Here is a 25,957-nt window from a genome sequence, read left to right as displayed (position 1 = left end):
AAAAAAAAAAAGAAAGAAAAAGTAAAGCTCAAGTGAGTTGTTTTAGATGGCGTATGTTTCTTTCATTGCACATTTGCTCGGGGAGCTTATTTCTGAACAGACTGCAGAGAGAAGTTCCTTCCGTGGAAATTGGGAACGAGCCTTTTTCCTGGCTTTACTCTTCCAAAGCCACCTGTACCCTTGCAGCTTGTTGAGAGTGAATGTAGTTGAAGTATGTTGTGTTGAAAAAGCACATGCGGAACACAGACATCACTGCAGACCCGAGGGCTGAGACTCCAGCCTCCTGGTGACTCTAAAGTATGGCCAGCAATTGCCCTTTTGTCTGTTGGTGAGTTACATGTGTATCGTAGAAGATGTAGAAAATAGAGCCTTGGAAAGACATTAAAAATCATCTGACTTCTCTTAACTCCATTACTGTGAGCTCAATCACACAGACATTCTTTTTAGATGGGGTAATTTGTGTTCATATCTGCACCCTGCTTCTTTCACCGGGAGGTTTCACTGGCGGTGCTGACGTTCCCCACACACCATCCACCTGTGAGCCACCGCCGGCGGGAGGTGGAAGGCCATCTTCCGGGGAAGTTATTTTCAATGCTGTTTCGTGACCTCTCACTGATGGAACACATGGTTCACCTACCCCTGTGCCCTCCCAGTTTTAACATTTTCCTTGCCAATCTTCCTTGCTAAGATTGGCATCTTTGCAGCATTTCTAAGCAGTAGGTACAGCTTCACTTTGCAGAAGTCATTCCAGTGCTCTGTCCTGAAATCAAGTCATCGAGGATTTGTTGACCACCTCTTATGCGGGAGGCACCAGTCAGTCCCAAAGCAGTTTGACTTTCTGAGGCGGTCATATGCAATACGTACCCTCCTGAACTGACGGTACCTACCCTTCCTCACTTAATTCAGCTGTAGAAGCCCTTCTATTGAAAGCCCAGATTTTGTTTGTTTTGTTTTGAGACTCGGTCTTGCTCTGTTGCCCAGGCTGGAGTGGAGGGCACAAGGATGAGTGACTTCTGGGCTCAAGGGATCCTCCTGTCAGCCTCCTGAGTAGCTGGGCCGACAGCCGTGTGCCACCACACCCACCTTAGTTTTAAAACTGTTTTTGTAGAGGGTTTCCCTGTGTTGTCCAGGCTAGTCTCAAACTCCTGGGGTCAAGGGATCCTCCTGCCTCAGCTTCCCAAAGTGCCAGGACTATAGGTGTGAGCCACTACCTGGCCAAGCCTGGATTTTTGGGAGACTGTGAGGCTGCACTGCCGACACAAGCCAGTCTCCAAGTGCTCCGGGTCTAGTAAGTCAACAGGGGAGGCTTTTAGAACTCAGCAGCTCCTCACTGGTCCTGGGAAAACTCATTTAGCAATTTGTGAAGGGCCTGGCGTGGTGGCTCATGCCTATAATCCCAGCACTTTGGGAGGCCAAGGTGGGTGGATCACTTGAGATCAGGAGTTCAAGAGCAGCCTGGCCAACATGGTAAAGCCCCATCTCTATCTCTACTAAAAATACAAAAATTAGCCGGGCATGGTGGCATGTGCCTGTAATCCCAGCTACTCAGGAGGCTGAAGCAGGAGAATCACTTGAACTTGGGAGGCTGGGGTTGCAGTGAGCCAAGATCACGCTATTGCACTCCAGCCTGGGCAAAGAGCGAAACTCTGTCTCAAAAAAAAAAGAGAGATTTATGAAGATCATGAGCTCCAGCCCATTTCGCTGCTCCATAAAGTGCTGCGTTGGTGAAATGGGCAGGACATGCAGCTCTATGGACACGTAGCCCTGGAGCTAACAGGAGTATCCTGCATCCCACCACAGGATGTGCTGAGTCCACTTGGAAGCCCAGAAAAAGCCTCCATGTTTAGCCCTTCAGGTCTTGCTTTAGTGTTGGGCTGGCACAGGCCTTCTGGTGCTCAGAGTCCCCGTTCCCTGGTTGCATTTTACAGTAACAAAGGCTCCATGCAGTCCTCGACCCAGGGCGTTCACAAGCTCTCTTAGCTCCGAAAAATCGAGGGGTTCCTTGCCAGCTTCTCTGACTCCTCTCTGCCTCCTCTTTGTTCCTTGGCTGGTGTTGGGGTACTTTATGGCCAAGGGTGAGGGGAAGGGAAGGAATCTGAGCCCGTCAGTGTGCCCACACTGGGGGTGCTGCAGGTCGCGTTTCACCCTGGCACACCCTGCCTGCCCGTGACGTGGCGATTTGTTATGGGGATCATAATAAAACTTAGTCTGATTAGAGGCATGTGGGAAGCATGCCCAGCACACATCTCAGTCCCGTCCCTTGGAGCAGGCCAAGCTCGGGCAGCAGGCAGCTGCCTTGCAATTCTCAGAGTTTCAGGAACTGGACAGGGGAAGGATGGCTTGCGATGTATTTCTCTGGGTTCGTTTGGTGCCGAGATTGAGTATTTCTGGTGGAGACAGTTGTTGGAGAGCTCCTGGGGAGACAGGCATTTTGTGGTTGGTTGCATTGTTATCCCACAGGGAACTGGTTTCTTGCCTCCAGGAAATGGCAGTAACATCGGGGACAACAGCAGTCGCAGGACGGCAGACGCGTCACTCAGGGTGCAGGGTGCTCTGACTGGAGCTGCTGCTGTTCTCCCTTTCACTGGTGGAGAAGCCAGGCCTGGGGAGGTGCCGGCACTTGCTGAGGTCACAGCAGCCAGACTTGAGCCCAGAAATCTGTCTGCACCTAAGCACAGTGTTTCTTACCTCCGGCATCTGAGTCCCATCGTCTGATGTGGCTTTAACCTCAGGATTGGGCCTAATTCTCGAATCCTACCTGTGAGGCAAGCACTGTGAGTGGCTTCATTTCATATATGGGGAAACTGAGGCACCAAGCAGTTTGCTCAAGCTTTGAGGGTCAAAAATTGAATGAAAGTTGTTTGAGGCTGGGAGCTGTGGCTCATGTCTGTAATCCCAACGCTTCAGGAGACTGAAACAGGAGGATTGCTTGAGTCCAGGGGTTCAAATCCAGCCTGAGCAACATGGTGAAACCCCATCTCTACCAAAAATGTGAAAATTAGCTGGGCATGGTGGTGCGTGCCTGTAGTCTCAGCTACCCAGGAGGCTGAGGTGGGAAGATCACCTGAGCCCAGGAGATTGAGGCTGCAGTGAGCTGCAGTCATGCCCTTGTGCTCCAGCCTGGGCAACAGAGCAAGACCCTCTCTCAAAAAAAATAAAAGTAGCTTGACCAGGAACATTCAACCTTAGTTTCCCCCTAACCTCTAGTGGCTTCCCCGCTTCTCTGCTTAAAACAGGCTATTTCTTTTCTCCAGCCTCAGCTTCCTGTCTCCTCAGCTCCATAGAAACTGAGCTCCAGGTCCCCCATAGAAACTGAGCTCTCCAAATTGAACAAGGACCCCAGAACACAGGAGTCTGTGCCGAGTTTGGTGCCAGGGATGATGCGTATGGTTGTATCTTCTAGGGATGGGGGCCCTGGCTTTCATCTAGTGACCCCTGTGGGGGACTCCTGCAGATTCCCCATCTACCCCTGGAGAGTAGCTCCTGCAGGGCGGTCCAGGTTACCCCAGCAGCAGCCCACCTGGCCAGCTTTGAAGGGCTTGGGCAGGACAGGTGGTATCTGGGCCTTTCTCCCAGAAATTGCCTTTTTATAAATGCAGGCCAGTCTGTCACCTTTATTTATTCATTCAGTCACTTAGATTTTAATCTCGTGTTGAGCTTATAGTCAACTGACAGTTCTGAGTATCTCACTTAGATCCTTATGGGGTGACAGGGCCGGTGTGTACCAGGTTAAGGTCTCTGTTGCATTTTATGGGTGGCTGCCTGCAGTTAAGCAGAGCTACCGTCTCTTGGCCCCGGGCTGCTTTTTTCGGGATAAATACAGAAGCCGATGTTTACCCCTTTCTGGTAGTGGACATAGGGCCATCTCTGAGCAGAAAGCAAGCCGGGGCCTGCGGAAGGGGTTAAGAGGGGCTGGAGAGGTGACCAAGGTCACCATCCCATGGATAAGTCACACTGATGGCATCGTGTGGTGAGAAGGGCACTTGCCTCTGTGGTCTTCCTCAGTAACACACAACCCAGTCTAACTGGGAGAAATACATGAGGCAAACCCCAGCCGAGGTTCGTCTTACAGAATACCTAACCAGGCCTCCTCTGTACTGTCAAGGTCACCCAAAACACACAATGTCTGGGGAGATGCCCTAGCCAAGAGGAGCTTAAAGAGACACGACACGTAACGTCGTGTGGTGATCTGGATGGGATCCTGGAACAGAAAAAAGGACCTCAGGGACAAACATAGGAGACCCGGATGAAGGACAGGCTTTATTGTTTGATGTTAGTGCACTGACATCCATTGTGACAAAGGTGGCCCTCCTGTAAGACATTCACAGGGAAACCGGGTGGTGGGAGGCCTGTGGGAATTCTCTATATTATCTCCACGACTTTTCTATGAATTTAAATCTATCCTAAAAGAAAAAGCGTATTTAAGAAAACAGGTAAGAGTGGTTAGGAAGACTGGTCGGAGCCCGGGATTCCAGGCCTGACTCTCTGCACCCGTGTCCGCTTCAGGCAGCCGACACTGGGCACCCCCTGCCAGGGAAAAGCCCAGGGTCCCCACTCCCTGGCCGGGAACTTCCCTTTCCTACAGACCCTCGCTTGGTGCGCCATGGCAGGTGGGCCCAGGCCTCCCAGTTGGGCCGAGGCCCATCTCTTTTCCCAACAGCACGTCCTTTGTTCTCTCCAGCCCAGACGTGCAGAGGTGAGCCACCCTCCTGGCCAGTGAGGAGCTTCTAAACACAGAGACAGGTCATTTTTTTGCCGAGTGAACTTGAGAACCAGAGCAGAGCTGCAGGGACAATGGTGCATTATTAAACGGCTCTGAAACTCAGAGCCCAGAGCACCCGGCTCTGGGGTGATTGGCAGGTGTTGGACCTGTGGCTGTGGCCCCGGCCCCCACTAATCCCATTACCGACTTAGGGGGTGAGTGGTTGGAAAACAGGATGAGAGTGTCTCTGCCCCAAAGAGGGCTGGTTCAAGTGTGAATATTCACAGCCACACTGAGGAACCTGCTCCTTAGATGTTTTTTTTTTTGCTTATGCAGTCAGTGCACAGAGTGAGCCCTGCACTGGAAAAGACACGCACGTGCATATGCACACACACAGGCGCACACACACACATGCACACACACAGACCCTGAGGCCGTGCACTTGAGTTTCTAGTCTTAAGAAGGGGTCACCGAGGCTGTGTCCTGCAGCTGCCAGTGGCCAGTCTGCCCCACTCGGATGGTCTATTTATTTATTTATTTATTTATTTTTTTGAGATGGAGTTTGGCTCTTGTTACCCAGGCTGGAGTGCAGAGGCGCTCTCTCTGCTCACTGCAACCTCCACCTCCTGGGTTTAAGTGATTCTCCTGCCTCAGCCTCCCGAGTAGCTGGGATTACAGGCATGCACCACCACACCTGGCTAATTTTTGTATTTTTTAGTAGAGATGGGGTTTCACTGTGTTGGCCAGGCTGGTCTTGAACTCCCAACCTCAGGTGATCTGCCTGCCTCAGCCTCCCAAAGTGCTGGGATTACAGGTGTGAGCCACCATGCCTGGCAGTCTGTTTCTATTTTGACATTTCCTCACTGCACCTGGAGAAGAGCTTCATTCATTCATTCATTCATTCATCCATTCATTCATTCATTCATTCATTCAACAAGTACCTGCCAGCCTGTGCAGCAGTGTTGCCAGGTGAGAAGGGTGGGTAAAAATGCAGGGACCCCCTCACTACGGTCACTGCAGGACCAGGTATTCTTTTCCTGCACCCCACAGTGCCCCGAGGCCCCACGGGTCATGCGTCCATCACTCTGCTGGCTGACTGGTGCGGTGAACTCTCCGGCTGGGCTCCTTTCCTGCTGCAGGTGCTGCGTCTCTTTCTTAAGCCTGTGTAGAAAGTTCTTTTGTCCGGGTGACATTGGCATGATTGAATCAGTGCCAGGGCCAAACAGGATGTGGTTCTGGGTGACTCCCAACTCCCAGCAAATCCATGGTTGTTTTCAGTTGCCTTAAGAAGAATAACTGAAACAGAGACAAATGCCCCAACGGTAGGGTGCTTCGAGGTCCTGGAGGGCAGCCCTGGCCCCGTGGAGAGAGACCGAGTTCTGCAGCATCCGTGGCCTGCATTTGAAACTGAAGGGCAAGAGGCTGGTGAACTCCGAGAGTCATGCCGCAGCATGGAGGAACAGGCTGAACCTCTGGAGGAACGGCTCTACCTCCAGGTCAGGCTAGAGGCTTTTGCATTTGGTTTGGCGAGGAGAGAGAGCAGGATTTCTGGGTGCTGGACATGCTTCTGGGTCAGAGCTGGTGCATTTCTTTGCAGGGCAAGGTGGACAGGAGGCGGGGATGCTGGGGAGGCATCTGCTGCATTTGTTGAAGTTTCACAGGGTGCAGAGCCCCTGTCCTTACTGTTCCGTGGGGTGCCAAGGAGCAAGCCATGTAGTACCTGAATTTTGAGTAGATACAGATAATATTTGAAAATATTTGGGAATGTTTACACAATCACAAAAACAATGAACACTTGCATAGCCACTACTCAGACCAAGAAATGGAACTTAACTTTGAAATTCCCTTTGCCCCTCCCAATCCCAGCTCCCTACTACCGATCCTCTTCCCTCCCTGCAAAAATGTGTTTATTGGATAAACCTGAAGCATTTAAGGGAGTCCCTGTCCTGAATTTCACGGTTGTCATTCTTTGCTGTTTTTTAGTTTTATCACATGGGGTTGTGTTTCTAAGCAACATCATTTGTTTTTGTTTTTAACTTTTATATACATGGAATCATGCAATATCTTTTGTGGCTGGCAGACTCTGAGATGGCCTTCAGTGATCCACACCTCCTGGTGTTCACATCCTGTGAAGTCCCCTCCCTTTGGTGTGAGCCGAGCTAGCATCTTGCTTCTAACCAATAGGATGCATCCAAGTTGATGCTGCGCCTTCCTCCTGTGATTAGGTTATGTGGGCTTAGAACTTCCTCCTTGACAACAGATGGTCTCCCCCGCTGGCTGTGGTGGTGCGGGCTGCTATATAGAGAGGCCACGTGGCAAGGAACTGAGGGTGGCCACCCCCTGGCAGCCAGCATGCAGTTGAGGCTTCAGTCCCATGGTCATGAGGAACTGGATGCTATAGCAAGCAGGTGACCCTGGAGGACCCCTCCCCAGTTTAGCCTTGAGATGAGACCCCAGCCTGGGCCAAGATCTTGATGGCAGCTCTGTGAGAGGCCCTGAAGAAGAGGGTCTCTTCTTCACCCAGCTAAGCCACATCTGGATTCCTGACCTATAGAAACTGCAATAATAGAAGTCTGTTGTTTGAGGCGATTTGTTACACAGCATTAGCTAGCTAATACATAGTCTTGCAAGAGTTCCTTTTTTGCCTGAGCATGATGTTCTTGAGGTTTGTCTGTGTTGATATCTGTAGTTGTAGTTCATCTGCTTTCGTTACTATGTGTCTTTCCCTTGTAAGTAGTCCCCCCTTATCTGCAGGGAATACAAGGCCCCCAGAAGGTGCCTGAAACTTCAGATAGTACCGAACCCTATATATATGATATACTTTTTCCTATGTATACATGCCTATGACAAAGTTTAGTTTGCAAACTTAGGCACACTGAGAGATGAACAATAATGAATAATAAAATAGAACAATTATAGCACTATATTGTAGTAGAAGTTGTGTGAATGTGTTTTCTCCCTGCCAGAATATCTTCTTGTACTGTAGCACCTGTTTTGGGACCAGTTGGCCAGGGGTAACTGAAACCATGGAAACTTGGGATGAGGGGGAACTGCTGTATGTTAATGCCTTGGCTTAATTATTCTTTCTGCTCCTGAAGGACAATAGGTTATTTACAGCCTTTGCTATCAGAAACCACACTTGCTGTGAAGGTCTTTGTACATGACTTCCAGCTCAGCGTGCAAATGTTTATCTAGGGAGTGCGGCTGGGCCTTGGCTGCCAGTCCAGCTCCACTTCCCACAGCAGCCTTCAGGTTCGCCCAGGCTCCTCCACATGCTCCCCTCCCTCAATATTGTCCGCCTTTTTTCACTTGGGGGGATGGTCTGATGGGTGTGAGATGGTATCTGAGTGTTTTTATATTCTTCTGGAAGCTAATGTTTACGGACCATTCTGATTTCCTCCCATGCGGAGATCCTTTTTGTGGTTTTTGCCCACTTTTCTTATTGAATTGTAGGAGTGCTTTTTGTTTTTGTTTTTTAAAGGCAGGGTCTCACTGTGTCGCCCAGGCTGGAGTACAGTGGTGCGCAAGCTCTGCTCACTGCAACCTCCGCCTCCGGGGTAGCTGGGATTACAGGCTTGTACCACCATGCCTGGCTCATTGTCGGAGTGCTTTGGATTTTCGGGAAAATAAGCCTCTCTTAGTGATGAGCATTGCAGATACTGCATCCTGGTATGTCCCTTCCCCTCATAGGCTTTTAAAATCAAATCAGGCACAATTCTGAGTTTTTCCGTCCCGGGGGGATAATTTGCAGAATTATGCTTTGCGGCATTCCCAATCCTGGCCTGTGTGTCCCGGTCTCTGGGTCATGGACTGATGCCTGTGGACTCGGCCCCTGTTTATCGCTGTTGCTTGATGCTGCCTTCCTGAGGTGGAGACTGCTGGGCTCTGTTCCCGTCTGTGGCTCACCCTCTAGTCTGGGAGTGCTTTCCTGTTCAGATAGCTCATTCCAACCTCTTAGTCACTTTGGAGAGCATCGTTCAGTGAGTCAGCACGGGACCTGGAGCCCAGGGACCCCTCCCAGCCAGGCCAGCGCACACTTGAAATCTGCAGTTTGTCTTGGGCTCCCTGGAGGTGATTGCTTGACTGCAGAGGAAGGCACGGGTCTGGGGAGAATTTGCCCAGTGTGTTTAGAAGGAATGCATTCCTGGAGAAAGTTAAAATTAGAAAAAGCTGCTACATTTCCTGCCATTCAGTCGCAGTTGGCTGGTGTTTGTTTGCACAAGAATTCTTTGGTAAGGATCTGTAGTCGGTTTCTGGTGGAATGTGAGGTGAAGTCACGATTTTCAGGATGGAGGTGAGCGGTTTCCACAGTGATCTCTGTTGTGGGAGTCACTGCTTTGTTTTCCGAGTGGTTGAAGAATCATACCGGAATGGAAAAATATTGTTGAAACAATCCGCTGTTGATAATTAGCAAGAAGATTATTTTATTTATTTATTTTAGAAAACAGCTCTTTAGTGGGAAGCAAATATTGCGGAGTGTATCTCTTTGTAAGCTCGGCTGCTGTTTTCCCGTGTCCGCCTGCTTCCTGGGCGGCCACCTCTGATGTCACCTCCTGAGGCTGGGCGTTTTAGGAAACCCCCCCTGACTGGCACAGGCAGTCCAGGGGTCCAGGATGCGCAAATACAAATACCCAAGTCCATTTGAATATCTGGGGTAACGTACACTAAAACATTATTAACTGTACACCTGAAATTCAGATGTAACCGGGTGTTCTGGGTTTTGTCTGGAGACCTCTCCCAGCCCAGCTACACCTTGAAGGCCCCTCTGTCCTGGTCTCGGGTGGTGCCTGGGGCTCTCCCAGCTGAAAGGGGTGTCGCCGGCACCAGGCGGGCTATTGGCACCAGTGGGCACACCTGTGGCTTTGCAGGGTTTTGTCCACTTCTGTGTTGGCACCCTCCTCCTGCTGGTGCTGGGCTGGGGTCGTGTACCCATTTTATGGAGGTGGAAGGGAGAGGCTGGAGGGTTACCAGCCTGTCCGGTGGTGTGGAGCTCGTGAATGGAACTCTTAGTCTGTAGAATTCAAAGCCCAGCAGCTGGAGGGCACAGGAGAAATGAAACCATCATCTTGCCTGGAGAGCAAAAGAGATGATCAGAAACTCATGCACAGGGAAGAAGTGCCATGGGGCTGAGCGTCTGGGTGGCAGGGGGGCTATCCCTGAGACCTGGGAACACAGGCTGCAGGGAAGCCTCAGTGTGGGCCTTGAGGGAGAGGTAATTTTTGTGCAGGCAGGGAGGGGAACAAGGAGGCATTGCCTAGTCACAGGCAGTGGGCAAATGGGAGGAGGTGGGATGTGTGTAGGAGAGTCTGAGGGTGGGGCCGCTGACCTGGCTTGAGTGAAGGGGGTTGGCGGTGGATGCCATGGAGTCCATCCACGTGGGGTAGGGCAAACTGCAGAGAACCCCAAAATGGGGCAGGGAAGCCTGGCTCCAAGGGAGGAAGGGGCAGGAAGGAGCAGGGCACCCTGTGCTCTTGAGCCGAGGATAATACCCTGATGGGAAGTAGTGGGGCTGTACGTTTGCTGGAGAGATGCCGCTGAGATCGGCGGGGAGGCGGTGGATCGGTGGACCCAAGACCAAGCTGCCGGTCACAGGTGCTGGGGAAGCTTCGTTTTCTGTTCAGGCAGCAGGTGCTATTGATGCAGCTGCCGCTAAGCACTAGTGCAGGCCTAGGGGCTGGGCATACAGAAGTGAGCAGGACAGGTGGGTTCCTGCCCGCAGGCCACACAGGCCAGCTTGCCAGACACCCAGATGCCAATTCCCCAGGGCACTCCACGCAGCCTGTTCAAGGTGCTTCTTGTTCTTGTCCACAGATTTGTGCTTGAGAAGCTCTGAGTTCCCGTGCATCCACCCGCATTGGCATTACAGGTAGTCTATAAATCATCCATCCATTCAAATACTGACTGCACCTGCTACGTTCCAGGTGGTTCCTGGTGAACAGGACAAAGTCCTTGCGTTCATGGGGGCTGTTCTGGTGGGAGAAAAAGGAGAGAAGTAAATGATAGATAAAAGAATGTCAGGAGCGGTGGACGAGACCAGGGGAGGGAGTGGGCAGCAGTGGTGTGCTTGTGTTTTTGATATGGTGTGTGAATCCCCTTACAAAAAAGACATTTCTATCCTAATGCTCAGAACCTGTAGGTGTTACTTTATTCGGCAAAAGGGACTTTGCAGGTGTGATTCATTGAAGGCTCCTGAGATGGTGAGATACCCTGGATTACCCAGATGGACCCTAAATGTTATCACAAGTCTTTGAAGAGGGAGATGGAGATCTGACCACAGGAGGAGGCCCTGGAATGGTGGGAACAGAGACTGGAGTCCTGAGCTTTGAAGATGGAGGAGGGGCCTTGAGCCAGGAATCCAGGCAGCCATGGGATGCAGGAAAGGGCAGGGCCACGGAAGCAGCTCACCCCCTTGAAGCCTCCAGAAGGCACTGGCCCTGACGTCAGCCCAGTGAGCCTGGTTTCAGATTTCCAGCCTCCAGAACTGTTGGAGAGTGAATGTGTGTTTTGAGCCACTAAGTTTGTGGTAATTTGTTACAACATCGGTAGGAAAGTCATGCAGGGTTCTGCGGCTTTGAGGGAGGTATGTTTGAGCAGAGCCGTCTGAGGTTGGGGCTGGGCTTCCCTGCTGACACGTGGGCTGGGGCCACAGAGCCCGAACCAGGATCCGGACCTAGCTAAGGGTCAGGAATCCCTGCTCTGGCAGTTGTCCTCAGCCTGGAAATGACCCACAGTGCATGTATATGTGTATGGGTTTTGTTGTTTTGTTTTGTTTTGCTTTTGGTGCGGGGCAGGGTCTCATTCTGTCTCCAGGCTGGAGTGCAGTGGTATAATCATGGCTCACTGTAGCCTCGACCTCTGGGCTCAAGTGATCCTCCCACCCCAGCCTCCCGAGTAGCTGGGACTACAGGCGCGCATCACCATGGCTGGCTAATTTTTTTTTTTTTTTTGTAGAGACGAAGTCTTGCTGTGTTGCCCGGTCTGGTCTCAAACTCCTGGGCTCAGGCAGTCCCCCTGCTTGGGCTGTCCAAGGTGTTGAAATTACAGGCATGAGCCACTAAGCCCTGTCCTTTTAAATGTAAAAATGTCAGATGAGGTATCAATCCCCTTTGCTGAGTATAAGTGTATCTTATTAACGGAAGAAAATATTTGCTTGGCTTTCTAAATTGGGAATTTCTAACAATCTGTAACAGCCCCACTGGCTTTGACCGGAAGTGACCGAGTGCTCAGTTACGTCACTCAGCGGAGTGCCTGTGTCGTGGACAGAAAACCCAGTGGTCTAGCGCCATTTACCATCTTTCCTGGTTTGCAACCCCTGAAAGCAGAGCCTGAGACAAGGACTTGGGTGCTGATGTTTTTGGGGAGCTGACTGGTCCCAGCAGTCCATCCAAGCAGAAGAAGGTGAGAAGAGGGAAGACGAAAAGCAAATCAGGGGTCAGCTACTGAGCTAGTGGCCACTGTTAACCACTGTTAGGGCTCCATCATGCTGGAGACGCATTTGAGGAGCCATGATACTATGCCCTAGAATTGTGTTTCTGGAGGCCAGAGGCGGGGACATCGACCCCAGGGCATCCCCGGGGGCTGTATCTCTGCAGCACATCCTCCATCCTGCAGGCTGACCCGGGCTTGGGGCTGCCTTGTGCTGGGGTGGCGGAGCTCCTGCAGATCACACCCACCATTTGGAGAACGTTTTGACAGTGCAGCAACGGAGTAGTGAATGTATAAAGATCTGCTATAGCTGGCCTTCCACTTCCACCAAGTCCTCACTTTGTGGCTGTCCCCTGGGAGTCATAAGAAAGGCCCATAGTTTAGCTCCATCCACCAAGACTTGAGTCACCTACCAACGTCTGCCTTAATGACTTTACAAACAGTCAGCGTGGCGGAAGATGTTTGGAAGAATATGGGAGAAAGTCAAAGTGTGCGTGAATGAAGGGGAACAAAGTGGGAAAGTGCAACTCACCTGCACACGTGTTTTTTGACTCTTGTGCACAAGCATTTCTGACCCAAGGTACACAGGCGTTTTTGACCCTCTGCGCACGGGCATTTTTGACCCTCTGCATGCAGGCATTTTGACTCTCTGCGCACAGGTATTTTTGACCCTCTGCCTACAGGCGTTTTGACTCTCTCTTTGTAGCAGCCTCCCTTGATGTATGTTCAGGTGAACCAACCCTCAATGCACACCTACAAGCTCAGGGACCATGTGCAGATGAACCAACCTGTGACATACACCTACGAGTACAAGGAGCACGGTGCAGGTGAAACAGCCCTTGATATATACCTATGAGCTCAGGGTCCCTGTGCAGGTGAACCAGCCTCTGACACAAACCTACAAGAACAGGGACCATGTGCAGGTGAACCAGCCCTGGATACATACCTATGAGCTCAGGGTCCACGTGCAGGTGAAGTGGCCCTCAATGCACACCTGTGAGCACAGAGACCACGGTGCAGGCGTTCTCTCTCTTATTCACGAGGAGGCCCAGTCATTTTCTCCCCACCCTGAGTGGAGGAGGAAGGATAAGACTTAACTCTGGTCCCAGCATTTCGTGGCAGAGCCAAGATTTGAGTCCATATTCAAATAATGTCCAAGTCTTCAACACACTCATGTTTCCTAGATACTTTCAGCCTCCTAAATAAGGTTTATTAGGGGGACATAAACTCTTTCAAGACTCCATCACAAACATTGTTAGTCTGATTCAGGGCAGGAATGTTAACTTCTACTTTGAAAGACCTGCAATTTTATAACCTGCCATGGGAAAAGGAAATGCAGGATTGGAGCCTTGTCTGGAATCTTACACCCTCACTTGTCCACGTCCTGTCTTACTGCAGCCTGTCTGGTCCTGGGATTGTTCTGTTTGTGTTTGCCGTTACTCTGCATATCAAGGCTGCTAGCTTTGGGTTAGGATCCCAGCTTTTCAATTCCGGGTCAGCCTCAGTTCTCTTATCTGCTAAATGATGGCATGATAATACATGTCTGGCCTACCTCGCAGGGTGGTTGTGAAAAGCGACCGAGAGGCCAGATGGGAAAGTATGTTGTCAACTAGGAAACATTCTGCTAATAATTCTATTTATTTATTTTTTGTGTGTGATGAAGTTTCACTCTTGTTGCCCAGGCTGGAGTGCAATAGTGCAATCTTGGCTCACTGCAACCTCAGCCTCCCAAGTAGCTGGGATTATAGGCATGTGCCTCCACGCCCAGCTAATTTCTTGCATTTAGTAGAGACGGGTTTCACCATGTTGGTCAGGCTGGTCTGTAACTTGACCTCAAGGGATCCACCCACCTCGGCCTCCCAAAGCGCTGGGATTACAGGCATGAGCCACCGCGCCTGGCCTGCTAATGGTTTTCAGAGGCAGCGTCAGCATCAGCTGGGAGCAGGTTAGAAGTGCACATTCTCAGGCCCACCCCAGACCTACAGAATCAGAAACTGAGGGTTGTTGGGCCCAGCAACCTGTGTTAGAATCAGCCGTCCAGGTAATTCCAGTGAATGCCGGTGTTTAAGAACCACTGCCTCAGTCACAGAATGTCACGGGTGTTGTGTGCCATTTCTACCATGTATTTGGCACTCAGTGTCTGGTGTGTTTCAAAGAAAACAAAACAAAACGAAAGACAGGGTCTCTGCCCTCAACATGGTCTACAGGCTGGAAGAAAAACTAAAAGAAGAGAAACCCACACGAACTGGATGTACGCTAGAGTTCTGCGTTACGGTTGTGGAAAACGAGACCCAGGAAAGAGAAGTCACTTAGCAAAGGTCGTGGAGCTGGGGTGAGAAACGTGAACCCTCTCGTTTGATTCATGACCATCTCCAGACCCTTCATTCCCCAGGCTGCCTTCCCCCAACATGGGCGGCTCATGGTGTCCCCCCACTTGTTCATGGGAGAGAGTTCTGAGGTCAGAATCAAAGCCTAGGATGCCTTCCCTTTTTTTTTTTTTCAGGCAGAGTCTCGCTCTGTTGCCCAGGCTGGAGTGCAGTGGCCGGATCTCGGCTCACTGTAAACTCCGCCTCCCGGGTTCACGCCATCCTCCTGCCTCAGCCTCCCGAGTAGCTGGGACTACAGGCGTCCGCCACCTCGTCCGGCTAGTTTTTTGTATTTTTTTAGTAGAGACGGGGTTTCACCGTGTTAGCCAGGATGGTCTCGATCTCCTGACCTCGTGATCCCCCCGTCTCGGCCTCCCAAAGTGCTGGGATTACAGGCTTGAGCCACCGCGCCCGGCCAGGATGCCTTCCTTGAGACGCTGTCCTTGGCTAGCTTTTAGGTGGTGGTTGTCGAAACCTTGGATTAAAACCTTCACCCCCCGCAGCCCCGGTAGAGCCCAGAATGATGAGCTAGATCAGCTTGTGAGGCTCCGGAAGTGATTGGTCAGTGAGTTGAAAAAGTCAAAGTCTAGAAGAATCATTAAAAATACAAGGAGAAGCTGTGTGTGCGCGGATCTTCCAGTCTTTCTGTTGGGTTCGGGTCTTTTCTGAGTGTGGGTTTGGCCCTGGTGTCTCCTGTGTGACCCACATGCGTGATTCCATGATTGATTTCCAGTCCAAGATGGTGCCATGACACGGGGACACTGGTGAGGCCATCTGTGCCCAGAGTTCTCCTAGAGTTGACTCCATTTTTTTCAGGTGTTGAATGTCATCTAGCTTGGCAGCCACATTTTTGAGCCAGTGTCTTGCTCTGTCGCCCAGGCCGGAGTGCAGTGGTGCAATCCCGGCTCACTGCATCCTTCGCCTACCAGGTTCAAGCAATTCTCCTGCCTCAGCCTCCCAAGTAGCTGGGACCAAAGGCGCCCGCCACCACGCCAGGGTAATTTTTTGTATTTTTAGTAGAGACGGGGTTTCACCGTGTTAGCCCGAATAGTCTCGATCTCCTGACCTTGTGATCCGCCCACCTCAGCCTCCCAAAGTGCTGGGATTATAGGCATGAGCCACCATGCGCGGCCCGCCAGCCGCATTTTTAAGTGATTCACCTTTAGTGAGCCTTTCTGAAATATTCCACTTGAATTGCCATGGGAGCTGCCCTTGTCTCACCCCTGCCATCAGTTTATGTAGTAATTAAATATGTAAAATTTCCACAACGAGCTTCCCCCAGCTCCAGCCAGGGGAGCAGAGCCCAAAGGGGAATGAGAAAATGGTCTTCTGGCCCCACAGGTGTAGTGGGTCCTGTGTCTCATCGTCCTCCTGTCTTCACATTCAAGGGCAGGGGGCCTCCACCTCCTCCACCGCCCTGCCAGGGTGGAAGGGCGTTCAGAGAAGGCAGCCACTTGGTGCTGCGCAGGTGCCAGGAGGAGCCCACGGTGTATAGGGGGGACTCATGAACAGGCGTACAAAGCTGTTGCGGGTGCTGGGTGGGTGGTTGTCTCAATGCCCCTCCCCCGTTTTTATGCTTAGTATTCATTCCAGGTTTAACACAGGAGAGAGGAAGGTCATATCCCATTCCTTATCACATTCTCTGTAAAATTGGAAATTTTGTGTAATTATAGGAAAGGTAAGTGAAACGGTTTTGTATTCTGCATAAGAAAATGTAAAGTGCGTCAGGTGAGATTTCAGGCCCTCTCACGTGGCTGCTTCATCCTTCCCTTGCCCAAATACATTGTCAGAGTGTAAGTTTTAGTAGTGTTGATTTTGATAGCATGAAGTACAAAGGCTTTTGTCCGTCTACCAGAGTGCCGCTGTCTCAGTTCTGTAAATTATTTGTCTCGGAGTGGAATGATCTGCCCTCACAGAAAATGAAGAACCTGGGGTTGGGTCCATGGCCAGGCCATGAAGCCCCCCCCCGTGTAGTCTTGGACGTGCCGTGCATGAGGACTGATTGTGCGAACCCGAAGCTGGAGGAGGACGGCGTCACTGTGCTGCCGGAGGGGGGCCAGAGATGCCTCCCCTCTTTTTGAGGTTGGAGCCAGCTCTAGAAAGAAACCTTGAAATGGATGTTGGGCCCGTTCCCGTCTCCCTTTCTGACCACACCTCCGTCTGATTTTCTTTCCTTCCCTCTTGCCATCTCTTACCCTAGCTGGTCTCTTGGCAGACACTCCTGGCATGCAGCCATGTACCCGGGTAAATGCCCACTTCCGTTTGGCCTGAGCCTACATCCCGCCTGGCCCTTTGCCCACTGCGTAAGTAGGAAGGGTAGAGAACAGGGCTTGGCACACTTTTCTCTGTAAAAAGCCAGAGAGTAAATATTTCCCACTTTGTGGGCCGTAAGGTCTGTGTCACAGCTACTCTGTTTTGGTTGCACAGAAGTGCTATTGATAAACGGGTGGGGCTGTGCTCTGTGAAACTTAGGTAAGGACATTGGGACTTAAACTTCATATCATTTTCACATCGTGAAATCTTACTCTTTTTATTTTCCCTCCAACTATTTAAAAATAGAAAGACATTCTTTGTTCACGGGCCATACAAAGATAGGTGGCCAGGTTGGATTTGGCCCACGGGCTGTAGTTTACCTTTGATTTGGACAAGAATTTTCCGGGTGAACACCCCTCATCCAAAAATTTGAAATCCAAAATGCTGCAAAGTCTGAAACTTTTTCAGCACCGACGTGATGCCACAAGTGGAAAATTTCACTCCTCATCTCACACGACAGGGTACAGTCAAAGCTCCAGAACAAAATTATTTAAAATGTTACGTAAAATCACCTTTGGACTGTGTGCAGAAGGTACGGATGAAACATAAATGAACTTAGTGTTTAGACTTGGGTCCCATCTGCAAGATATCTCATTGTATATATCCAGACGTTCCAAACTCTGAAATCCAAAACACTTCTGATCCCAGGGATTTTGGATAAATGGTACTCAGCGTGTATTTAGTTCTACTTTGTAGTTTGGTTCTAGCGATTGGCTGTGATGTATGGTGGTGGGTGAGGATGGGGCGACCCCAGTCATCCAGCTGTCGGGGATGCAGGATATAGAGGCTCCTCTGGCCAATGGCTCCGTTGATATTCACTGTGGAGGCTTGGAAATCTAAGAAATAGGCTTACACGTTTTTCAGTTTACTCAACACCAGCCTAACATTGCTTCACCTCAACCCTTCAAGAACTATGTCCCATAACTAGTGGGTTGGACTTTTGGGCCCATACCTGAGGTTGCTGTAACAAAACTAGTTGTGGGTGTTCCTGCATGTTCACCGTGCGGATCTGGCCCTGAAAGACTCAGCTCTGCAGCGTGGACCAGCTCTTGGTGTGGTCAGCACAGGCTGGCCTGTAGGTTGAGTTGGGTGAAGAGTTCATGTAATATTTTCAAATCTGTCACTCACTCAGTAACCTCTGAGATGGGCAGAGCTGTGAGAATTCCTTTTCCCAGTTTGCAGATGGAGACTCTTAAGGTCTGATGAATTACTTTGACGGGGCTGTTGTCAATGGACCACAAACTGCTGGGTGGTTTGCACCACGGAAAGGGATTATCTTACAGGTCAGGAGGCTGGAAGTCCAAGATGAGTGTCAGTGGGGCCGGTTCCTTCTGAGGCTGAGGGAGAATCAGTTCCAGGCCTTTCTCCCTTAGCATCTGGGGGTTTGCAGGTAGCCGTTGGCTTGTAGAAGCCTCACCCCCCGTCTCCGTCATCCTGTCCCCTGTCCCTCTCTGTGTGCATGTCTGTTGAAACTCTCCCCTTTTGTAAAGTCACTGGGTGATATTGGATTGGGACCCACCCTGGTGCTCTCACTTTAGCTTGATTGCACCTTGAACGCTGTGTCTCCAAATAAGGTCACTTTCTGAGGTACTGGGGATTAGGACTTAACGTGCAAATTTGGCGGGACACAATTCCATCTGTACCATTTAGGAAATGGGGCGATCGCTGTCTTTTTGACTGTTCCGAAATGAGGATTTAGGACACAGTGGTCGTCTCTGTGTGTGAATATAGCTTCCTGTCTGGATGTGGTGGGGTGAGGACCATAAGCCTCGTATCATTTATCCACGCCCCCTCCCAGGCCTGCCGAGGTGGGATAAGAGGTGGGATGAACCCTCTGCACATTTGTCATCAGCTGAGACTGTCAGCCATTGTTAAAACAGCTACTCAGATGGACAAAGCGACATAACTGCCCTTCTCTCTGCACCGCGGGAGAAGACCCTTGTGTTTTGAGCTGCTGAAGACAACAGAATCTTGTCTTCCTGGCATTGTGGTTTATGGCGCTTTGCCCCAAGTCATGGTTAATGACAACATTGATGTTTCTGGAAACAACCGGAGAATAAGGCATCCTCTAGACTTCATGCTGATTCCATCCTCCCACACGAAACTGCGTGGTTTTCTTGGGGCTCCTGAAGACCGATGGGCCCACACTGGTGTCTGGTGGTGCCCACGGGAGAACAGTGCTTGACTGAAAGATCGTGCCCCCCTCTTCAACAGGGCCGGTCCTTGTCCAGAAACCTTGGGCCTCTGGAGAGGTTGATCAGGAGTTGGGGCGGTGGAAAGGGGCCAGCGGTCCTGTCCACAGAATCCATCCACTGGGACCTCCTGGACATGACAGAGCCAGATTGTCTCCTCCCTCCACTCCAGCACTGAGGGGGCCAGTGGTGCCACATGTGCACCTGTCCCTGCCCAGGGTCCAGTTCTGGCGTCTCTGAATCCTCTGTCAGGGAAGCTGGGTCCTCCCTTACTTAGGCGTGAGGTGTGAGTTTACCCAATCATCCTCGCTGTCCAGGGAGACTTCCGGGCTCAGTTTCGGGCCGCAAGGCTGTTAAGTAAAGACGCCGCCTAAAGAACTTGCCAGAAGGAAAGCTCCAGAGGGCTTGCAGGGCCCTTATCCAAAAATGCGGAGAGAATCAGTGCCGAAAGCCACAGTGACGGAGAGTGTTGTCAGTGCAGCCTCTCTTTAAATAAAGAAAGGAGCGTGGCAGCTTTTTGGAGTTGGGGCGAGGTGGTATCCGGAATTATCCAGCGAAGATTTATTTTGTGCCTTGCGGGGCGGAAGTTGGGCAGCCTGGGGAGGGCTGGGCAGCAGCGAGGATGGGGAGGTTGAGGCCCTGGGCCCCACGCAGGTCGTTTTCTTTGTGGCGGCTGGAGGATGGCTCTTCAGGTAGCTCCGTGGCCTCGGTAGCCCCCACGACCGAGTGGAGTGGAGTGAGTTGGGGGAGGAGTGTCATAAGGAGGAAGGCATCTTGGGCCCCTGGAGATCCGTGTGTTCCTGCCGTGTGGCTCTGCGTCTGGGCAGCACCTGGCAGGCTTTGGGGTGGGCCTTGCCCACAGCCTGGGAGGCTGGGGACTTCCTGTGAGGGGAGCTGGGTCTTTCTGGGGAGCGCTTGGCGGGGCAGGGAAAATACACTTGTCCCTGCCTTGGGCGTGTCTCGGGAAGTGCCCCGGGCAGAGTGAGGAGGCTGAGATGAGCCCCTGTCAGAGCTGATGTTCGGGCCACACGTTCTCTTGGGGTGTTCTGTTCTGTGTCACTGCACTGGCCCTCCCCTCATTTCCTCACCTGCCCGGTAGTCACTGCAGCCACTGGAGGCGGGTCCCCACTGAGGCAGTTCCCATGTGTCCTTTATGACAGCCTGCAACGGACCCGCCTGACGAAGGGGCCCAGCAGTGCCGGTGGTGCCTGCCTAGCATTCAGGATGAAGATGCCGAGTACCCTGACCAGGGCATAGGGGCTTGGGGTACAAAGGAAGGAAGAGGCACCAGGTTCTCAGAGATGCTGGTGCAGTGGCTTTTAGAATCAGAAAGAAGGAAAGGGAAACGCATGCTCACGGTAGAGGAAACGGGAAAAGCTGCAGAAGTCTGCAGAAGGCAGGGATGTAGACCACGAAGCCAACCTCCTTTGTAGTTTCACTTCCCCCAGGTTTTTTTCAGTGCCTTTTTATTTCTTTTAAGATGATGAGATTTTCAACTGCTCTGTCTTGGGATGACTCTTGGGAGAATGAGTACTTTGAGAGAGATTCTGAAGAGCTCTGAGCAACATGGTAGACCTGTCTCAAAGGAGGGGGATGGATGGATGGCGGCGTCCTGCCTTCTCTCCTGTGAACAGGGCCGCCTTGGGATTCCTGTCCAGAAAGTCAGTCTAGGTGTGGGTGGCTGCGCGGGAGCCGTGGTGGCACCTGCAGTCCCGCCTGTCTCTTCCCACCCTTTGTTTTTTCTTCTCTGGTTTGAGATCTTTTGTTGTGTGTGTGCATATATTTTGTCACATTGTTGTGGCCTTTTTCATAGCGTTCATTGATTCTTTTCCTTTTGCCTGTGTGATTTTGCATGTCGCTTGTACCCTTAGAAGGTCCGTGTCTATGTAGAGATCAACTACACAACTAGATTTTCTGTTATCTACTGGGCAATTTCCTTTCTTCCCTCCCTCTCCCCCTCCACACTGTTCTATTGATCTGGAATTCATTTTATCTTTGGGTATGAGTTGAAGCCCTGAAGTGAGGAGGTCTGTGCTCTGAACACCAGCCAGCTGTCCCAGCACCACAGGGAATGATTCTTTCGTTCTTGGGTGATTGTGATGCTTCTTTTAATTGCATGTTAAATATTTACATGGATGGAGCTCTGTTCTGGGTTGTCTGGTTCCTGCGGAGGCTGAGTGGCCATGATTTAGGGAAGGTGTCCAGAAGGAAGTTCCCACTCCTTCTTTCACAGTCCGATGAGGTCCCGGATTCCTCTGAAGGCCCGGGGCCCACTCTGTTATTCCTGTGGAGAAAGTCAGCTTGAGGGGGAGGGCGTCATGGTGGCACCTGCAGTCCTGCCTGTCACGTCGACGTTGGCCAGTTCTGCTCTCAAAGGCGCCGGCTCTGTAGTGATGTCAGCGCCCTGTGACTTGAGGAGGAGACCCCACTGCTGCGGCATGTCTAGGGTTCATCTTCAGGGCGCAGCTGATAAGATACTTCTGTTGCGCTCACGATGCCAGTCGTTGCAGCAGAAGTAATGGCAGGTGACGGGTGACTCAGTGTTGGGGTGAGAAAAGGCACAATAAGCTATTGTCACAGGCAGGGCTCCCTGTGAAGTGGACCGTGACGCAGAGGCCACTGGGCGGGATGTTTAGGTTTGCTGGGGAGCACAGCAGCAGGGGCAGAGGACAGTGAGGCTGGGACACAGCCTCCACGCAGCCCGTCGCTGACCCCACAGGAGCTCTGGCCTGGGCCAGACTGCCAAGTCACCCCAATTCAGGAGTGGGGTGAGGGGCAGGCTTTGTTACCCTGCATTGGTCACTGGTCTGGTCATTGGGTGCAGGCTGGCCCAGGATTGGGGCCGATGTGACCTCGAGAAGGGCTCTTTCCAGTGAGACAATTCTGGGTGGCCCTGGGTCAAGGTCCTTCCTCTGGCCACACTCCCAGAGTTGGCTTCAGAAGGGGACCTGGAGGCCACATGGCGGCGTCCACCACTGTCCTCACCTGCAGTGGAAATGCACTGCAGAGCCCGTCTGTCCTCCAGGACGTGAAGGGGCCCTGGCGGGAAGCAGCCTGAGTTCTGCACTGGATGGGACTGAAGCTCACTCGTGTTTCCTTCTTGTCTTGCAGCGCTTCGCTTCTCTCCTGGACGGAAGGCCGTGTCCTGGGACTTCTCTGACGGCGGGAGGCTGTGGCTGTACCAGGTAGGTAGTGCAGGCATGATGTGAGTGGGTTGCCGTACCTGGACCCGCTTTACCATGTCATGACCAAGGTGCCGGACTCATGGGGAGACGGGCCCCAAATGTGTGCAGAGCAGCTGCAGGAGGGAGAAAGCTTCTGGAAGCTTCTGGTGACACTTGACCTTTTGCAGGCACTGCAGGCCTGTCCCTCATGGTGCTCTCCTCCTGTCCTCGAAGCCCACAGTGTTGGCCCCGGTGTGGGAAGGTCGTTTGTCATCCTGGCATCCAGAAGCCCAGCCCCAGCGCATTCCCAGAACAGCCCCGTGTTTCTGTTTTCAGCGAATCCCCTTTCTGTTGCCTCCCGTGGAACGTTCTCACTCTTCTGGGAAGCCGGGCTAGCATCTCATCCCCGCCCCAGCAGCCGCGGGACAGAGCCCAGGTTAGCTGTCCTCTCCTGTGGTGTGTGCACAAAGGAGGGATTGTTCTCACGTCGCAGGAGGTTACCTGCAACGAGATGGGGACGACCCGCCGTTACGGGTCACCCTCCCTGGGGCGTCGGGAGAGCATTTGTCCTTGAAACACGCTGGCAGAAAATGTTCCAAGGAAGCCTTGGCTGGTGTTCGTGAGGAAGAGCTGGATTAAATGGTGTTCTGGTAAAATGTTCCTGGAGGTTTTCTTGGCTGTTCTTGGCCTTTATCGTCCTGGTTGGCAATAGAAGGAACACCCTCCTTTGTAAAGTCGGTTGGATAGGATCGCCTACCTTGTGGGGCACAGCCTCCATTTGCTTAAAAAGCAACATATGAGTATTTCCCCAGCAAGCAGAAAGGATTGATCTCAGTAAACGCTACATTTGGATGCTCAAGGCCGAAGAGGAAGTTGAGAAGCCGCAGCTCGCAGTGGGATTCCTGTTTGGGCCATGTTGGAATTTTAAAAACCCTTCTAAGTAAAGCAGGCAGCTACTTGCACTGTTTCAGGTTTTTCTTAAATCCTGTAAACTAAGGGTAGCTGACTGGATTTTGTTTAAACTTCTCCCCCCACTCTTTCTGTCTTGTCTCATTTTTTTCCAGTATCTGCCTGTGCCTTAGGGTGCAGAGAAGGTTTGAGACATTCAGGAGGAGGCTCAGGGCTTTTCACAGTGACGTGAGGAATTCAGGGGTTTTCTGGTCCTAGGGTCAGTCCTCCGGCCACTGGGGCCTCAGCGACTTGAAACACTTCAGCCCAGGCAGAAGCCATCAGCAGGCCTTTCCTTATAAGTGCAGCCCCTGGCCCCAGAGGCTGTGGTCTCTTTGGGCTGCGGTGAACCCTCCTGAAAGGCGTCCACATTCCTGGCATTCTTTTGGCCTGGCATTGGTCAGAAAGCGGGGGTTTCTAAAATCAAAGGCGAGTACTACAGCTTGGTTCTTGTCTCTAGATAAACTGGAGAGACGTGGGGGTTCTTGTCTCTAGATAAACTGTGCAGCGTGGTTCTCTGGGGCCCCCCACGTGGGCTCGCCTTGCTGGACTTCACATTTGGGGCTTTGCCAGAGCAGGCCCCATCCTGAGCAAAGCAGGAGGAGGTTAATGGGGGTCCCTCTTGGGCTGCAGCAGTTCCTTGGGCGGCACGCATGTGGTTTGCTTTTTCTGACCCTGTGCCAGAGTTACTGGGGCAGCAAGATGTCTGGGAAGAGAAACGGGAGGGTGGGACGGGTGTTGCCATCCCACAGTGGTGCCTGCTGGTCTCCATGGCGGGTACACAGGCTTCCGGGAGCCTGGTGAGGGAGGTACACCCACACTTGCCCTGGATACAGTGGGCAGAGCGTTGCATGCGCCTCTGGGTGAAGTTTAGGGGTGCTTGGGGGCGTGGGTCCTCACAGCAGTTAGAGACCATCCACAGGCCACCGAGCTGATTTTCGTTTTGCCTTGTTTTCCCAGAGGCATACATGCAGTGTTTTCTTGGTGCCTCTGAATAGTCACAGTCTGATTTGCCTGGGGATCAGTGAGAGACAGGGCTGCCCAGGGTTTCTGTTTCCATGCCCTGAGTTTTGCCCGTGGCAAATTTTGTGATTTGCATGTAGTTCCCCCGTTGTGGGTTCAAGTTGTTAACTTGTTCCTGCTCCCGTGGTCATCACCGTCTGAGGTAATTTATCCTGGTGCCTGGTGTCCTTCAGGACGAAGGAGGCAGCAGAAATGCTCCCTGACTCAGTTTCTGAGACCAGAATGACTGAGGAAACAGAGGCCTGCAGCAGAGCAGGACCAACTGCTCCTCCAGGAAGTGTCAGCCAGAGGACAGAGCCGGTGCGAGACTGAGGCCCCACAAGGCCTGCCCCTGTGGTTGTTCCCACCATCCCACTGATGGCTGGGAAGGGTGAGCTCCAGCCCCCGGCGGCTTCAACACCCACCCTCTGTAGTTGTGTCTGTTCAAGTCCTGGGAACACCCTGCCTGTTTCACAGATGAGAAACTCATCTCAGAGTACTCAGAAACCCAGACTACTTCATTCAAGTTCAGAGGGTGATTAAGAAGTATCAGCGGACTGGATACGGTGGCTCATGCCTGTAATCCCAGCACTTTGGGAGGCTGAGGCAGGCGGATCACGAGATCAGGAGATCGAGACCATCCTGGCTAACACAGTGAACCCTGTCTCTACTAAAAATACAAAAAATTAGCTGTGCATGGTGGCGGGCGCTGTAGTCCCAGCTGCTTGGGAGGCTGAGGCAGGAGAATCGCCTGAACCCAGGAGGCGGAGGTTGCAGTGAGCCGAGATCGCACCACTGCACTCCAGCCTGGGCGACAGAGCGAGACTCTGTCTCAAAAAGAAAGAAGTCTTGGAGCTTAGCCTGGAGTCCAGCTGCATTTGTGTGCCCCCTAAACCACTCCTCCGTTCCCTTAGCTTAGCTGGGTGCCTGGGGCGGGGGGGCATGTGAACCACATGGGCTGGTACCACACCCCCCACTCTAGACTGGCCAATGGGAATACATTGTGAGCCACAAACAGGAGACGTAAAAATGAACAGGTAAACATGATTTTTTTTCTTAGGACTGTGAATTCACACGACAGTTGAAGGTGCAGTGAAGAAATGGGTGGTAGCGGAATCACCCACTCTCTGCAGGGCAACTGGCCATGCCGGCTCTGCCTGGGCACCTCCTGCCCGGACCATATGGGAAGTCTGCAGGGATCCCTTCAGACTGAGGGTCTCCAAAGTTCCTAGCCCTGTGTGTGCTTGCTGATCAGGGGTCCCTTCAGACTGAGGGTCTCCGAAGTTCCTAGCCCTGTGTGTGTTTGCTGATCAGGGGTCCCTTCAGACTGAGGGTCTCTGAAGTTCCTAGCCCTGTGTGTGTTTGGTTCCTAGCCCTGTGTGTGTTTGCTGAGCTTTCTGTTTGCTGGTTTTGGTTTCGAAGTGAAAGTCACATGACATCCAGCTGACCACTGCATGGGCATCGAGCGCATTCTTGGTGCTGTGTCACCTCCACCTCTGTCTCGTTTCAAAACTTCCTCATCACCCTGGAAGAGCACCCTGTACTCGCTACATCACCACTCCCGTTGCCCCTTCCCCCTCTAGCAACCACGAATTGGTTTACTTTTGAGGTTTGCATTGGGCTAAGTCCCCGTGGCCTTCAATCTGGGACAGTGATCCTGGCTTTCATACATCCTTGGGACAGAGAAACTAAGGCCGGTGTCCTTAATAGCATGACCAGGTCTGCTTGGACTGTCCATTGAGGTGACCTGCAGGCACTGATTCTGCACCTGCCAAGGCCTGACCTCCGGGTTATCAGCAGATAATCCAACGGAGGAGAAGGGCACTTGAGGCCATGCAGCGGCTG

The 25,957-nt window shown here is 52.0% G+C and overlaps 1 protein-coding gene across 2 annotated transcripts in view; it reads left to right on the top strand.

Moving 5' to 3' along the window:
* The first annotated feature begins 6,000 nt into the window (after nucleotides 1-6,000).
* SH3BP4 (SH3-domain binding protein 4) overlaps nucleotides 6,001-25,957 on the top strand; it is a 76,798-nt gene continuing 56,841 nt past the window's right edge. Inside the window, exons 1-2 of one of the 2 annotated variants that reach the window (XM_011929625.1) lie at nucleotides 6,001-6,198; nucleotides 22,110-22,183. The gene's annotated coding sequence lies outside the window, so the exon portion shown is untranslated. The remainder of the gene's footprint in view (nucleotides 6,199-22,109; nucleotides 22,184-25,957) is intronic. The other variant, XM_011929624.1, reaches the window with a different exon arrangement.

Source organism: Colobus angolensis, unplaced genomic scaffold (assembly GCF_000951035.1).
Source record: "Colobus angolensis palliatus isolate OR3802 unplaced genomic scaffold, Cang.pa_1.0 Scaffold82, whole genome shotgun sequence".
In the NCBI taxonomy this organism is placed as follows: Eukaryota; Metazoa; Chordata; class Mammalia; order Primates; family Cercopithecidae; genus Colobus; species Colobus angolensis.
The sequence above is the reverse complement of the archived record's forward strand: the minus strand, read 5'-3'. Positions and strand labels throughout refer to the sequence as shown.